Genomic DNA, 14949 nt, shown 5'->3' on the forward strand with positions numbered 1-14949 from the left:
TACAAAAGTCTCAGATTTTTTACCAACCGACTCAAGAATAGCTTATTCCGTGCTGCCATCAGACTTCTGAATGGACCTGCTATTTATTAAGCTGATCTTTCTCTACACCCTATCTCTGACTGCAACAATCCAATCTGCACCCTCTCCTTTCCTTCTCCCATATGAACGGTATGTTTTTGCCTGTATAGCGTGCAAGGAACAATACATTTCACCATATCCCAATACATGTGACAAATCAAAAAGTACGAAATAAGGATCAAGCCAAGGAGGGAGTTCCGTAGTGTTGAGGTTCTGATGACAGACTCATTTTGAACAGATGATTGTATGGTAGAGATTTTAAAGAGAACGTGTTAATGGAGTGATCTAACTAGACAGGAAATTCTAGTCAGGCACATCCTTTCTCATACATCCGTCCTGGGCAGAAAGAAACGCTGGAAAGATTTCCCCAGCTGTAGCAAGGCAAGGCTAAAGTCTTGGACAGACTTACACTTTATGGAAAGAAAGTCTTGCGTGTGTAAAGTACCTTACACGACATCAGGGTGTCCCAAAGCGCATTACACTCATGAAGTACTTTTTCAAGTATAATCAGTGTTGCGATGCCAGATACACAACCCCCTGTTTAAGCACAACAAGCTCTCACAAAATGTGATAGTCCGTTTTAGTGTTGGCTGAGGGATAAAGATTGGCCGTGGAGGGAGAGAAGGCTTTTTTTTAAAAACAAAGAGTTAGCATGATAAAGGGTCCTCGGCTGCATCTTAGGCAACAAAGAACAATTGTGCTTTGTCCAGGGCACTTCATTAGTCTGCAAGTATCCATTTCCCAATGCAGCCCAGACATCGAAAACTGAGAGCTTGGGATTAACCGTCAGGAGGGTGCTATTGTAACGTATTAATGGAGCATTTTTTGTGTGTGGGAGAGAATTTCCACAGGGCTGCCCTTATTCTTCTGATGTTACTTCACACTCACCCTGAAGTTACAACGACAAAAGGAGCAGCTTTGACATTTCCAGACCTCTAGCTCTCTGTGGAAATATCTATTTTCCTTGTTCTTTTTTGTTTCCTTTGTCTGCGTCAATAGCTCTCTCTCAATTCAGTTCACACTTTGTATCTATCTCCTGCCCTTTTTTTTAACCTTTCCATCTCTCTTCTCTTCCTACATAAGCTTATAAGATACAGGAGCAGAATTAGGCCATTCGGCCCTTCGACTGCCTCTGCTTGTCTTTCTCTTGTAGGTTCATAGATTGTAGGTCGAGTCACATTTTCCTGTATAAGTTGGGGAATTCCTATGGCTTTGTGAATGTCTGGAGGGGGGGGGGGGTGGGGATTTTCCCATCCCACCCGCCATGGGAATTGTAGCAGGTGAGGATGGGGTGGGGGAGAAGGGGAAGGAGGTGGGGGTGGGGAGGAGGGGGGCCCAAGCAAAGGTCTGTTGACCTTGGATGGGATTTTCCGGTTTTGGGGCGAGTGCGGCCGGAGAATCCCACCCAGGTTGCGAAGCATCGTTTTTTTTTTTAAAAATTGTTAGACCTGTTCTAAAGCAAAATGAATAACACGTCAATATTAAAAGTGAAGATATTTCTTTTAAAATCCCATTTCCCCACTTGGATTTTTGCAGAGTCGTTACTTTCCTCTATAATGGAGGAAATTTGTTTCGTAAGTTGATGTCCATTTCAGGAATTAATTGGACGTCGTTTAAATTTGAGGTCATTTGCTTCACCTGAAATCTATCAAATGGGACGGCATGGTGGCACAGTGGTTAGCACTGCTGCCTCGCAGCGCCAGGGACCTGGATTCGATTCCCAGCTCGGGTCACTGTCTGTGTGGAGTTTGCCCATTCTCCCCACGTCTGTGCGGGTTTCGTCCGGATGTTCCGGTTTCCTCCCACACTCCAAAGATGTGCAGCTTAGGTGAATTGGCCATGCTAAATTGCCCCTCAGTGTACCCAAACCGGCGCCGGAATGTGGCGACTGGGGGATTTTACATTACAGTATGAATGTAAGTGTACTAGTGACTAATAAATAAACTGTACTTTTTTTTACTTTAAATGTACCATTTTATTTATTAGTTTGATCAGACAGTAACTGGAGACCTGTCTAATGCTCTGGCTTTCATGGAATTATCCGCCACTTATACTAAACAGATAACAATCTGTCTTCTTAGCTCTTCCATTACTGCTTAACAGACAGGCTGCAAAACCTGCTGTAATTTAGTTTGTCATTATAGCTTCTGTGAAAGAGAAAACCTATTGAGGTTTGTCAGGGTTTAATGGTGTGACCTTCAGTGCATCGTTTATGAAAGTGACAGAAATGTGACTGTCCTCTCTCAGATGGATGAGGGCAGAGGACTGCCAGCGTTACTCGTCTCTTCTGAGAGAGAGATTCTGGAAGGCAGCAATTTAATAAATTTTAGAAATGGAACCAGACGATGTGTTACTGCTCTCGTCTCTCCACCGGGAGCTTATTGACGTCCCAAGTGGTCTACATCGACCAAAGGGGGGAGATACTTTTATTATTAGCTGGGCTCCTCTCAACGATCAACGCTAATATTAGGAAAGAAATAATAAACTTGTATCCGTGTAGCACCTTTTGTGACCACAGTATGTGGCCAAAGCCAATTAAATTTATATAATTGGATTTTTTTTTGTGCAGCTGAGTAAGTACCGAAGCCTACTGCCCCTATGTTCAAACCAGTTGAATGAAGTAACGGAAGAAAACATTATTAATAAAATTATATGAATCACTGCCTTGCAAAGAGGAGAAAGAAAGAAGTCAATTTAAAATGGCACTTTTGAAGTGTAGTAGCTCTAGTAATGTAGGGATTACAGCAGTCAATATTTGCACAAAGCTGCCTTGAAGCCACCATTGATATTAGATCATTTGCACTGATAGAGATTTTGATTAAATACAGAGCCTGCCTGTATCCTTGCTTTCTTAGTGAAAACACTTTATCGTGCTAGTTCTTTTATAGGAAGCCACTGCCAAAGTATTCTGACACATTGGTCAAGGTTACTGAATGCGTTAGGAAACAAAAGTATCTTTAAGGTATTTATGTTTATATTGGTAAACTTTAGAAATAAGGTATTGTTTTCAGTTGGCTTAATTTAATGTTTCTGTGCCTGTATAAGGGCAAAATGTATAGTTAGATTCATGCTGGACATATGTTTATATGTGTGGGGGTTGGTTTCAATTCCAACTGTGTTTCCATTGCGCTTAGAGAGGCTTAGGTTGTGAAGACTAAATCGGCTGTCAGAAGTGGCAGGGGTTGCTTAGCAACTGGGGGCCTAGGGTGTGAAGAGTAAATTAGCTGACAGAAGTGGCAGTGGTTGCTTGGCAACTGGGGGCCTTTTATGTTAGAGAGGTTTTTTTGCTCCTGAATTTATTGGCATTTGGAGACAGGGCACTGTGGAGTGAACATCTCTCAATTCTGCCAGAAGGAAGACTGGACAGGTCAAGGGAACTGCAAAGTGGCAGTTTCCCCCAAGAACCAGATACAGTCCAGATAACCAGGGAATTGAGACATAAAGAATGTCTGAAGAAGACTGAAGTAAAGAATGTTGGTTTAAACCTGCTGGACTTTAACCTGGTGTTGTGAGACTTCTTACTGAAGTAAAGAGAACTGAGACCAAGGTATTGTTCAGGAAATTCAAGGTGAAGAGTAAACAACCTGTTCTTATTAAAGGAAAAGTTGTAGTACCCAGATTTAAAGTGGGAAAGCAGGCTTCAGAGGTAAACCAAAAATTTGATACCATTTTAGTAGAATATGGGAATTGATAGTTAAAGCAATTGTCAACAGTTCATGCAATGGTCAAGAAGGATTTCTTTGTTAAAAATGGACTGGAAGCTTGGTTTAAAAGAGTCACTCAGAAAAACTGGACTAGATTTTGGAATGTAAACTACTAATGAAACACAGTATTGTGAAAGAGGATTTTAAAGTGCGTTTTTAGGAATGAAATTTGGAAGCTTTCATGTGACCATCATCTGGAGCGGGGGGGCGGATTCTGAGGAGAAATCCACAGACACTAACTTGGGTTCAGAGCAGAGTGCGTGTATTTGATCACAACCAATCTGTGTGTTTAAAGGAACTTTGTGTTAATGAGACCATTGTAGCTTAAGATTTACTTTGTTCACCTTAAAACCCCATGTATATTTGTGATGATAAAGGGGAGGTAAATGGGTATTGTATCATAGTCTAATTTTTTATGTTTAGTAAATGTTTTGTTTTCTTGTTTAAAAAATAATTAGCAGTCCTATAACTCTGTTCCTCCACATTTTAAAAATTAATTAAAAGTTATGAAACAAAACATTACGACCGTTCATGCCGGCTGGATTTTCCCATCCCGCTGGACACCAAATTCTCTGACCTCACTGCAACGAGAGTGTGGCATGAACGTAAGAATCATAGAAACTCCACAGTGCAGAAGGAGCTATTTGGCCCATCAAGTTTGCACTGACAACAATCCCACCCCAGGCTTATCCCCACAACCTTTCACATTTACCCAACTAATCCCTCTGACCTACACATCCTGGGACACTAAGGGGCAATTTAGCATGGCCAATCAACCTAATCCACACATCTTTGGACTAAGGGCAGAAACTGGAGCACCCGAAGGGAACCCACACGGACACGGGGAGAACGTGCAAACTCCCACAGACAGTGGCCCAAGCCAGGAATCGAATCCAGGTCCCTGGAGCTGTGAGGCAGCAGTGCTAACCACTGTGGCACCGTGCCACCCTAAAGATTGTGTCCACTGTAAGATTGTGTTCACTGTCTTTTGAGCCTGAGTTTCAGCTTGGGATCTTCCTGTCCAGTTATAATAATGGGATTGTAACACAGGTACATCATCAACACAGTCAGAATTTCAGATTTAATATATTAATTTATTAAATCAATATCAACCAGGCTCCCCTGGGGGGTAAGTTAAATGGAATGTCTCACTGGGTCATTAAATGCCAGGAAAATCCCACACTGGACATCTGCTCTGTGCAATTAACTGATCTTGCACAAGATTGTGGTGCAGATGTGAATGTTGATTTTGGTGTCACTTGTCAAGAAAAGGGAAAGATAATTGTTGGATTACTGCTTCTAGTCGTGATTTAGTGACCCCTGCTGGCAGGTGTGAGAAGCAACATTGAAAGGCAACCGGGATTGTGTGTGGTTTTAACAGAATTGAATAGCCGACTGACAGCCCAAGGTCAAATTAGTTGGCTGAGGGGATGGAAGGAAATCAATATTTATTAACTTATGTCAATCACTACTCTGAGAAGGGATGAAAGTACCTTACCCCAGTGCGACGCTGGCATCTCCGTATTATGACAAGGGACGAAAGAATAGAGTTGGTTTAAAACTACCCTGATATCAGGATAGTCAAAAGATATTCTCATTACGCATTAACATTATTTTATTGCTTTCTAATCTTATCAGTGCTGTGGTCATCCAAAGAGGAATATATCGTTTATATCAACAGTTTAGATCAGGGAATGAAAAATGCAACTGCTAAGTGTGCAGACAACACCAAGTAAGGAGGGATGGACTGACTGGGTCATTAAAGGCCAGGAAAATCCCTCAGTGGACATCTGCTCTGTGCAATTAACTAATTTTGCGCAAGATTGCAGTGTGGTTGTTAATGTTGGTTTTGGGTCACTGATGTTGAAGATAATTTGCCAATTGTGTGCCCATTATGCAAGTTTATTAATTTCTTCTTGTAATTTATTTTGTTGGCAGTTATTTTCAACATCAGTGAGCGTGAGGTATCACAATTTGGTCAGAAAGTGAAGGAGGCCACAATGTTGGAAAATAAAAATGGGGTAGAGGGGCAAGTGGATTTTGGACTGCTGGTATGTTACAGTTCATTCGGAGAAGGGGTTGCTTTGGCAGCGTACGTGTTTACCCATGTGTTGTAGCCTGGAGCAATGGATAGTGGGGCTCCAACTTCCTTTCCATCACATGGCTGATCAGGAATCTCTCCCACTCTGAATCTACCATTGGTGTGTGTTGGAAGGATTTGCTGGTCGGTATTCAAGTTGGTTGCCCAGTTAGGAATGCATCAATTTGATTTATTATTGTCGTGTGTATTGGGATACAATGAAAAGTATTGTTTCTTGTGTGTCATACAGACAAAACATACCGTTCATCGAGTACATAGTCGAGAAGGAAAGGTGAGGTTGCAAAATATAGTATTACAGTCTCTAGATTGTAGAGAAAGATCAACCCACTATACGTTAGATCAGTTCAGTAGTCTAATGGCAGCAGGGAAGAAGTTGTTCTTGAGTTGGTTGGTACATGACCTCAGACTTTTGTATCTTTTTTCCCAAGAGAAGAAGGTATAAGACAGTATATCCGGGATGTGTGGGGTCCTTGATTTTACTTTTCTGAGGCAGCGGGAAGTGTAGAAGGAGTCAGTGGATGGGAGGCTGGTTTGTGTGTTGGACTGGGCTTCATTCACAAGCCTTTGTAATTTGCGGTCTTGGTCAGAGCAGGAGCCATACCAAGCTGTGATACTAGCTCAAGAGGTCAGGATGCTACCCAATGTGTGACAACTGTTCTCAATTTGGGACAACTAAACACACAAATCACTGAAAGTTGTCATGCTGGCCAGTAAGGTTTTAAAACATGGGAAGCCAAGCTCTAGGGTTTATAACTAGGGTTTATAATCAGGAAGATGGAATTACGAAGTAAAAACGTTATGCTCAACATGTAATGAACCTTAGTTGGGCTACACTTGGAATTCTGTGGAGAGTTCTTGCTGCTGCTTCTTCGTATATAACCGCTGAAAAGTGCACAAAAAAAACACAGATCACAGCAGAAATGTGAGTTTGCGAAAGGATTAATGAGCTGGATCTCTTTTCTTTTGAAAAGGGAATGCAGGGATCTGATAAGAGTCTTTAACATTTTGAAAAAGATTTTGATAGAGTAGGGTATAGAGAAGGTGCAAAATAAGAGGCCACCGATAGACAATAGTCACCAAGACATTAAGTGGGGAATTCGGAAGAAACCTCATGACCTCATTGGATGGCACAGTGACACAATTGGGTGGTGTGGTGGCACAGTTGGGTGGCACGGTGGTTCACACTGCTGCCTAGTAGTGTCAGGAAACAGTTCTGGCCTCAGGTCTCTGTCTGTGTGGAGTTTGCACATTCTCCCCATGTCTACTTGGGTTTCCTCCATGTGTTCTGGTTTCCTTCCACAGTCCAACGATGTGTGAGTTAGTTGGATTGGCCATGCTAAATTGCCCCTTAGTGTCAGGGGGATTAGCAGGGTAAATGTGTGAGGTTACAGGAATAGGGCTTGGGTGGGATTGCAGTTGATGCAGACTCAGTGGGCTGAATGGCCTCCTTCTGCACTGTTGGGATTCTATGATTCTCACCCAGTGACAGTGTGGAGTTTACGGCCATAATTATAGATGCATTTAAGGGAAGCTAAATTTTCTGGTCCAGGCAAATTTCTCCCCCTTTTTCCCTTTCATTCTTTTGCCTCTGTGAACACTTACACCAAGAGAACGATGATTTGAACAGAATCCAACAGCAGCTCTGTATCGGAATCCTTATTCAACTATTTGTCTTCACAGACTGGAGATGCCTATTTATCAAACCAGTGTTCAGGCACTGATTCAACTAGTGGAAGGATGTTAACAGTAACCCAGTGACCTATTTGATTTTGCATGCGTCGCACACTTTCCCGTCAGCAGTCTGATTCAATATTTAGGTGTCAAATGTTGCTGGCTATCACTCCCATGGAGCTGTAGTACCAAGTTAAACACACTCCATAAATGCGAGTTATCGTCGACTAATTTCAGATGCAGAGAATTTGATCTCTGGGCCCTAAAATTCCAATTAGGGAATTTCTTTCCAAAAGGGATTTTTTCCTACATTGGTTCTGATTTGTGTCTATTCATGACAGACTGATTAGCAAGAGGCGTCTAACATCAGTCACAATGGAATCCTGGCTTCTTTCCTTTTGGCCTTGTTGCTCATAGTCACATCGCTTCCTGTTGACTTGTGTCTCGTTCTCTCCGCACAGGATGTTCTATTGTTGCAGTGCCAGAGGACATTGTGCAGTTAGGGATGAGCGCTGCAGCATGGAGGAAACCGAGCCATGTGCGGAAGGGGAGACGTTACTCTCTGAATCGTTGAGGGGCATTATAGAAAATCCTCCCTGTTTGCTGTGGAGACCGTGTCTCGTTTGTCGATCAGTATTTCCCCATCTTTCATTCTAATGAGTTGCAGGGAGGGCTGCGCTGCAGAGATCATGTATCGTCATCACCACCCTTCAACTGATTTCAGCGTACTGTAAAGAATTCACTGTCTGTTATAGTCACAGTCTCAGCTGGTCTTGTTTGGATTGCCTGCCCAATCGACAGGGAGCCTTACCTGTATATATGATGTGGAGTTGCCGGCGTTGGACTGGGGCGGACACAGTAAATAGTCTCACAACACCAGGTTAAAGTCCAACAGGTTTATTTGGTAGCCCAAGCTTTCAGAGCACTGCCCCTTCATCAGGTGAAGGAGTGGCACTCCAAAAGGTCGTGCTACCAAATAAACCTGTTGGACTTTAACCTGGTGTTGTGAGACTACTTATTGCGCCAGCATATAAACAGTGAGGTCCACTGGCACTCCAGATTCTGACTTTGTACCTGAAATGCACTCGGAGTGGAATTGAGTTTGTAAACGAAGGGGAATCTGGTGAAAGGACACCGGCTTCTGAAAAGTTATTTCACTTTTATTTTTGGGAAGGGACTCTTTGGCTAGGATTTTACAACCTCTCCCACGTGGGTTCATAGAAATCATTGAAACCCTACAGTACATAAAGAGGCCATTCGGCCCTTTGAGTCTGCACTGATCACAATCCCACCCAACCCCTACCCCCATATCCCCATACATATTTTACCCACTAATCCTTAAACCTATGCATCTACAGTCAATTTATCATGGCCAATCAACCTAACCCGCACATCTTTGGACTGCGGGAGGAAACTGGAGCACCCGGAGGAAACCCACGCAGACACAAGGAGAATGTGCACACTCCACACAGACAGTGACCCAAGCCGGGCATCAAACCCAGGTCCCTGGAGCTGTGAAGTAGCAGTGTTAACCACTGTGCTATCGTGCCACCCGGGTTCCCTGTGGTGTTGGCAGCTCGTCATTGGCCATCGATGGGGTCTTCCAGTTCTACCGAAGCTTATGGCTTTTGGCATGGCTAACCCATCCCACTGCTGGGGGTCAACTTCAGTGAGACTGGGAAATCCTGATGGCGGGAAGGGCTGGAAAATCCCATCCTTTGTTTCTTCATGCCTTCAGCTGTCTTAAGCCCTAAATCTTGGAATTCCCTCTTAACCACATCTCCACCTTTCGACCACTCCTTCAAACCAGACATTTTGATCAAACTTGAAGCTACCTGCCCTATTATTTATATAGCTCAGCATCAAACACCTGTGAAGCATCTTGGGGTACTTTCCGATGCTAAAGGTGCTATATAAATGCATGTTGTTAGTGAGTCACTCTTTGGTTGCTTCAGCAATAGTGCCCTTACAGGGGAAACGTCACGCCAAAGAAGGACATAAAATACGCAGCAAAAATCCAGCACTTCAAAGAGATAGAACAATGAACTTGGAGACCTTTTGGAATCCTGGCTTGGAGAATCTAAAGGTTGAGGATCCAAGTTTCAAAACCCATGTCTGAAGTACTTTTTACTGGGATGTGTCCTTCCAGTCAGATGTCCCACAAGTCAACCGGTGGTGAAATTCTTGATGTGGAGCACCAACGATGGCCAGGATTTTACCAGTTATCAGTAAAGGCCAAAAAGAGGCATCCAAGCAGCTGACGGCAGTGGCAACTTTCTCCACGATATCCTGCGGAATTGTGAGAAAGAAATTTCAAGTTCCAAGTCCCACGAGATGTCACTGGTGGGGTGGGTGTCACTCTGATTTGCTCGCCCCGCCATCAACCCAGAAACTCAGTGATCCGGAGGGCCCCAGCACACCGTGAGCACGCTAGTTAACCCAGGCACTGCAACCTCCCCTGGGCATCAAACAGGCACTGTCTGTGCATCAACTGGACACTACCTGGGTAATGCCAGGGCAGTGCCAGGGTGGTGAATGAGCAGTACCCTGACATGAGCATCTCCCTCCCCTCCATGCCAGGGTACTGCCCAGGTACTATCCTGACACCCCGACATTGCCCCGTGCGCTGCACCCCATGCCCCCCCCGGGAGATTTGCTTTCCAGGGAACCAGTTGTCCCTATCACCGTTTTGCCATCATGCCACTGTGGGTGTATTTTTTGACGGGCGTGAGGAAGATTCTGGCACAGGGGTCTGATAATGAGAGGTAAATTTATTATCATAGAATCATAGAAGATCATAGGATCTCTACAGTGCAGAAGGAGGCCATTCTGCCCATCAAGTCTGCACTGACCACAATCCCACCCAGGCCCTATTCCCATAACCCCGCATATTTACCCTGCTCATCCCGCCAACACTAAGGGGAAATTTAGCATGGCCAATCCACTTAACCCGCACATCTTTGGACTGTGGGAGGAAACCGGGGCACCTGGAAGAAACCCATGCCGACACGGAGAGAACATGCAAACTCCACGTAGACAGTGACCCAAGGTTGGAATTGAACCAGGGTCCCTGGCGCTGTGAGGCAGCAGTGCTAACCACCATGCCACCCAAATGATGTTCTTGACATTGAACATCCCTGATGGGGGAATGGGACAATTGCGAAACCCTGGTGGAAATTTGAATTCAATTTTAAAAATCTGGAATTAAGAATCTATTGATGACCATGATTATCAGTGAAAGCCATCTGGTTCACTGATGTCCTTTAGGGAAGGAAATCTGCTGTCCTTACCTGGTCTGGCCTACATGTGACTCCAGACCACAGCAATGTGGTTGACTCTCAACTGCCCTCCAAAGGCATGTAGGGATGGGCAATAAATGCTGGCCAGCCAGTGGACAAAATAAAGTGCAGACTGGAGTGGAAAATCCTGGCCAATATGTTCTTTTTTAAATTTGCTTTCTATTAGGATCTATTCTTTCAACATTTTGACATTACATCTCTTCCATTTGAAAAGAGATAAATTATCCAGAAAGAATATTTTGTTACTTTGTAAATTTCACCTTTTTTCAACTATTTATGTGAAGTTTTTTTTACTGAAAATTTGCCACTAAATTACAGCAGAGAACACTTTATTCTAAGTGCTCACAGTACATCATATTATTGAGTAATTATCATTTCACTCTGATATCTTGGGGCATAATGTCCTCTGTGTGTATGTAGTTGAAGAACACTCCTTTGGCTAAACTGTCTGTTCAAAAACCTCTTTGCTTCAGGGGGGATAAAAAAAAATCTTCAACTCCATCTGCAGAACCATCTCGTTTATTGAAGGAGATCAAACATCTCAATTTGATGGAAGAATTCATGCTCATCTATAAATCCTGGATTGAATAAAGCTCTTTGTCGCCATTACACAGTGCATTAAACTGCTTTCAGATGCTTCACTGTGATTTGTAGTGTTTCTGGTGGCCCAGATTTTGCTGTCTTAATGATGGCAAGCTTGTCAGCTCTCACCATTATTACTGGGGAAAGAAAACTAGCAACAACTTAGAGAAAGCTAGAAGTTTACATCAGTCATGCTCTGTTCCCCTATAGATTGTGTTTTGCTGTCTTTTTTCCAATGGAGTGTGCAAGAAATCATCACCATGGCATGAACCTGAGCTTATAGTCACTGTTCGCATTTTTTACATGGCTGAGAAACAGGGCAGAATCTTCCCATCCTGCCCACCATGGAAACGGTGACCACGGGCAGGTTTTGGGGCAAGCAAGGCCGAAAGCTCCCACCCGTAGAATGTATACTGTCAGGAGTATCGGTGGCTTTGAAAGCACAAAGAGTGTTAATTAATGCTGAACGACCCCTCCGGCTTTAAAAAAGTAAGATGTTAACAAGCGTGGAGTCTCATTCCCTCAGAACAAAATAATTTCACATTATTTAAATAAATAGTTTCCTTGTTTCTGCTTTTTTTTTAATGAATTTACCTTGATCCCACATGTATGTTAAATCTTTATTTCACTATGTTTATAATGATTTAAATAGTTGCTTGGTAGCACAGAACTTGCACATTGCTCAAAAGAGACATGTTGCCAAAGCTTTTCATCTTGCACTCATCAGGACAATTGCAAGAATTTTAAATGATCAAAACATTTTATATTACAGAAGAGGGTGCTGATAAGAAAGCTTCAGCAATCTGTCTCTCTCTTCAGCAACGTTCAATTATTTCAATGAAACTAATTAATTTATTTTCTACTTTCTGCTTTGCTGTCTGTGCCAATAAGGATCTCATCAGATTCTCGGCTACTTTCCCTGCTCACATAGAATCTCTGCAGTGCAGAAGGAGGTCATTCGGCCCATCAAGTCTGCACCAACCACAACCCTACCCAGCCCCTATCCCTGTAGCCTGATGTATTTACCCTGCCAGTTCCCTTGGCACTAAGGGGTAATTTAGCATGGCCAGTCAACCTAACCTGCACATCTTTGGACTGTGGGAGAAAACCAGAACACCCGGAGGAAACTCCCGCAGACATGGGAAAATGTACAAACTCTACACAGACAGTGACCCAAGCCGGGGAATTGAGCCCAGGTCTCTGGCGCTGTGAGGCCTCAGTGCTAACCGGGGTGCCATCATGCTGCCGTGAAAGGCACTGAACACAAACCTCCTGCCAGAAGTGAGGAAACCACCATTGATGAGCCATTAAAAGTCTGTGGGCACCTTCCACAGCCAAATATATGTCACAACACTTCCCTTCAACGCGTCCTCTGTTTTTCTTATGGTGGTCTTACCACCGCAAGCCCTTTTCTATCAGGGAAACATGCAAGATCGTTTGTTTCAGTGGGAGCTGCTCCACAGTTCGTTGATGGGAGATTTGAATCAGTCCGATTCCTTCCTTCTCTAGGTCACTCCATTTCATAGAATCCCGACAGTGCAGAAGAGGCCATTCAACCCTTTGACCCTGCACCGACCACTATCTCACCCATGCCCTATCCCGTAACCCCACGTATTTACCCTGCTAATCCCCCTGACAATAAGGGGCAATTTAGCAAGCCCAATCAACCTAACTAGCACATCATTGGACCGAGAGAAGAAACTGGAGCACCCAGAGAAAATCCACACAGACACGGGAAGAACATACAACTACATACAGTCACCTGAGACCAGAATTGAACCTGGGTCCCTGGTGCTATGTGGCAACTGTGCTAACCAGTGTGCCACCTGTACTGCCCAAGTGAACCGGGCAAACAACTATGTATCTTCCTAACAATCAGATAGAACAAATGTAAATCCAACGAAGTGAGGAAGGAAAGAGATGTGTTAAATTAAATGGGTGAATTCAATGTCAAATCAGGCAATGAGGGCAAGAAGGATTGCATTCAAAGAGAGAGACAAAAAAGCCAGGAACAAAAGTAAATAATTATGTAGTGACATATTTACAATCTCCAACAACAATTGAAATCTGATGGAATGAGAATCCGTATTTACAAGTCAATTTTCATTGTAAGATTTTCTGTACTTAGCATTTTTAAAACATATACTTGACTGGTAATGGATAAGATCTAAGGTTCCAGAGTGAGGTTAGTTAGTATCTGCTGTACAAATACAGCAACCTCTCGCCATTCAGTTCAGTTTTATGTGAGGCAAGCGGCGAAATCCTGTTTACAAGAAGCCAACAGTGGAGCAGTTCAAGTGGGACAGCAGCCTTTGAGATTTCACTAAAAGCACACACCAGTCTCTTGCCTGTATTTTCTGCACTTTTTGTGCAAACCTTTTAAAAAAAGAAAGGCATAGGGTGAGATTTTCCAGCCATGCTTACCCGAGACTGGAAAATCCCGCCCAGGGTCAACGGACCTCTGCATGGTCTGTCCCACTTGCTGTGATTCCCATGGTGGGCGGGACAGGAGAATTCGGCCCATAGCATCAAACCTGATCTCAGGAAGCCCCGCAGTGCTCGACAGCGACTAAGATGCCATTATACTGTTATACTGTAGGAAATGGTGGGGGTGCGATCACAGCAACAAATAGCAAAAGCCTCAACTGTCTGACAGTAAATCGTGGCCTATTACATATTCTTGTTTCTTTAAAGTCTTTCTGTTACTGGAATGGGATGCACTTCCGTGCTGTGAATGTAATTTCCTTTCTATTATACATCCACTCTGCCCTTGTTCCCCCATGTCTCCTTATACTTAAGATCTATACCCCATGTTTATTACAAAAAGGAACCAGTTGGACACCCCAAATGAAATAGTGGGTAAATGTGCTGAGCAGGGTGGAATTTGCAGTCCATACAGACTAAGCAAGGCTTGAATTCAACTTGTAATAGTGAGCTGCAGTGCTTCTGAGCTTAGTGAGAAAGCTTCTTCCTGATCCCCATTGAGTGCCCTGCACATCAGAGCTGACTCTGATGATTCCTGCTATTGAGTAGCTTGTCAGCACTCATTATTCTGGGTCAATTGAGAAGAAGAGTTACTTTGGTGAAGTAAAGAGCTGCTGTTGTCCATTGATTGTCTGTACAGCATGCAAGAAACAATAGTTTTTATTGTATACTAGTGCATGTGACAATAATAAATCAAATCAAATCCAACCTGGCTTAGCAGGTTTAAGTTTATTTATTAGTGTCACAAGTAGACTTACATTAACACTGCAATGAAATAACCGTGAAAATCCCCTAGTCGCCACACTCCAGTGCCTGTTCAGATACGCTGAGGGAGTATTTAGCACAGCCAATGCACCTAACCAGCACGTCTTTCAGTCTGTGGGAGGAAACCAGAGCACCCAGAGGACACCCACACAGACACAGGGAGAATGTGCAGACTCTGCACTGAAAGTGTGGGAATCAAACCTGGGTTCCTGGCACTGTGAGGCAGCAGTACTAATCAGTGTGCCGCTGTGCCAGACAAGTTAAG

The 14949-nt window shown here is 43.6% G+C and overlaps 1 protein-coding gene across 2 annotated transcripts in view; it reads left to right on the forward strand.

Annotated features, from left to right (window-relative positions):
- Positions 1-14949, forward strand: part of LOC145359118 (inactive phospholipase C-like protein 2) — a 249864-nt gene that overhangs the window by 209998 nt on the left and 24917 nt on the right. The gene's annotated exons all lie outside the window — the stretch shown is intronic.

This window comes from Carcharhinus amblyrhynchos, chromosome 27 (genome assembly GCF_965287045.1).
Source record: "Carcharhinus amblyrhynchos chromosome 27, sCarAmb.v2.hapA, whole genome shotgun sequence".
NCBI lineage: Eukaryota > Metazoa > Chordata > Chondrichthyes > Carcharhiniformes > Carcharhinidae > Carcharhinus > Carcharhinus amblyrhynchos.